Source organism: Dipodomys merriami, unplaced genomic scaffold (genome assembly GCF_024711535.1).
Source record: "Dipodomys merriami isolate MVZ:Mamm:240054 unplaced genomic scaffold, mDipMer1.0.p SCAF_3, whole genome shotgun sequence".
NCBI classification, from domain to species: domain Eukaryota; kingdom Metazoa; phylum Chordata; class Mammalia; order Rodentia; family Heteromyidae; genus Dipodomys; species Dipodomys merriami.
The window spans coordinates 31,669,473-31,672,058 of NW_027204492.1; the positions used below are offsets into that span (position 1 = coordinate 31,669,473).

At 38.5% G+C, this 2,586-nt stretch overlaps 1 non-coding gene across 1 annotated transcript; it reads left to right on the top strand.

Moving 5' to 3' along the window:
* Positions 1-696: 696 nt before the first annotated feature.
* On the top strand, positions 697-803 carry LOC138840605 (U6 spliceosomal RNA). Its single transcript, XR_011376157.1, has one exon. It is a non-coding gene; the product is annotated as a U6 spliceosomal RNA (small nuclear RNA).
* The last annotated feature ends 1,783 nt before the right edge of the window (positions 804-2,586 follow it).

Below are 2,586 nucleotides of genomic sequence, written 5' to 3' on the forward strand. Positions count from 1 at the left end.
TGAGACTGACTTATGAGGCATAAAAACAAAACTTGCTCTTGAGAGGACCACCTGGGTTATTTTCAGTCAGTCCACATAAATCTTGTTGTTAAGGGATACATGACATGACCAAGAAACTCAACAATTTGAATTAAACAGATATAACAGAATATGAGTGCTGTCTCTGGGCACTGTCTCTGCCCCTGCCTCTTTGAGGCACATCTCTACCTCCAGTTTTCTGGTGGTTATTTGGAGATATGAGTTTCATGGTTAGGCTGGCTTCTAACCATAGTCCTCAGATCTTAGCTTACTGAGTAGCTAGGATTATAGGCACAAGCCACCAATATTCACTGAATCTTTTATTTTTTAAGTCATGTTGGCCTTCCTATTGGACATATGATTCTCTTGGGAGATCAGTTTACCCATTACCAAAGACAACAATTGCAACTCTTAAAATCCTTAAGTTGAAATCCTAGCCTCCAATGGCTCAGTACTAAGCAGTGGAACCTTTGAGAGATAATTAGGATATGAGAGCCTGTTCAGTCCTTTCACCATATGAAGTTATTTTCTGTGAACCAAATCTTGTGATTCTTATTCAATATTGAATCTTCCATGGTACTGATTTTGGACTTCCCAGACTTCCCAGAATTATGAGAAATCAATTTCAGTTTTAAATTGCTCAGTCTGTAGAATTCTTCTATAAAAGTTCATATAGACGTGTTCGCTTCGGCAACACATATACTAAAATTGGAATGATACAGAGAAGATTAGCATGGCCCCTGCGCAAGGATGACACGCAAATTCGTGAAGCGTTCCATATTTTTAAAAGAAAGGCAAATCAAAACAACATTGAGATATCACCTCACTCCAGTTAGAACAGCAAAAATCAAGAACTCTAACAACAACAGATGCTGGAGGGGATGTGGACAGAAAGGAACCTTACTTCATTGTTGGTGGGAATGTAAACTTGTTTAACCACTTTGGAAAGCAGTATGGAGGTTCCTCAAAAGTCTTCACATAGATCTCCCCTATGATCCAGCAATCCCACTTTTGGGCATTTACCCAAATGTTTACAAACAAGACCACACTAAAGCTACCAGCACAACTATGTTTATTGCAGCATTATTTACCATAGCTAAGATATGGAACCAACCCAAATGCCCCTCAGTAGATGAATGGATCAAGAAAATGTGGTATATATACACAATGGAATTCTATGCCTCCATCAAAAAGAATGACATTTCCCCATTTGTTAGGAAATGGAAAGGTTTGGAAAAAATTATATTAAGTGAAGTAAGCCAGGCCCAAAGAAGCATAGGTCCCATGGTTTCCCTTATTTGCAATATCTAGTATAGGTATGAGTCAAGCGGAAAAGGTCAGATAATGTGATGTTAGGAAAATGAACCCTTACATATGTATTTTAATGTTTTCGTTTCTTTCATGCATGTGTTTCTAACGCATTTATAAGATTATTTCTTTGTTGCTTTGTATGTCCCTCCCCCACAGTGTAACCCCCGCTTTCACTATATTTGATGTCAGTATAACATGTGGAGGAGATGGGGACAAACAAGTCGTTTAAGGATTCAGGTGGACCTGTTGCAACAATGAGAAGTACAAAATGTCATGTCAAAACCAACTTTACAATGTCGGTGTGGGGGGGGGAGGGGGGTATAATTGGGTGGGGGGAGGGGGGAGGCTGGGAAGGGAGGTGAAGGGTAAACAAAGGAGGAGGCTGCAATGCTTGGTAAGAAATGTATGCATTATCCTGCCCATGTAATTGTAGCCCCTCTGTACAGTATGTTCTCAAATAAAATAAAATAAATTAAAAAAAAAAGAAAAAAAGTTCATATAGACTAAGATACCCATATTTAGATAATAATCAATGTTGTAAGCACACACACACACACAAATACATGCTCTGAATTTTAACAAATTTGGTTTAAATTGAATTATTTAGGTTCATCATATTAAATCAATAGGATGATTATTTTCAGGTTCCAATTTATCAATTTTTAAATAAAAAGTTAAAGTCTGAGCCAGTGGATCATGCGTATAATCTAGCTACACAGGGGGCTGAGATCTGAGAAGTGCTATTCAGAGCCATTCTGGGCAGGGAAGACCAGACTCATCTCTAATTAACAAAAAGCCAGAACTGGATAGTGCCCAGGCCCTGAGTTCAAGCTCTAGGAACTGTGTCCCAAAAAATTATCAAGTAAAAAAGTACATGTTAGTATAAATGGCAAAACTGGTTAATCACCTGTAGAAAACTAAAGCTAGATCCTTATATATCACCCTGCACCAGAATCAACTCCAAATGGATCAAAGACCTCGGAGTCAATGCAAGCACCCTGTAAACATTACAGCAAGGAATAGGAGAAACCCTAGGTCTCCTTGGTACAGGCCAAAATTTTCTTAATAGAGACCCAGAAAAACAACAAATTAAAGAAAGGTTGGACAAATGGGATTGCATGAAATTGCAGAGCTTCTACATGGCAAAGGACATAGCTAGCAAGATCAATAGAAAGCCCACGGATTGGGAGAAGATCTTCACTAGCCATACAACGGATAAGGGTCTCATATCTAAAATATACCTGGAGCTAAAACAAT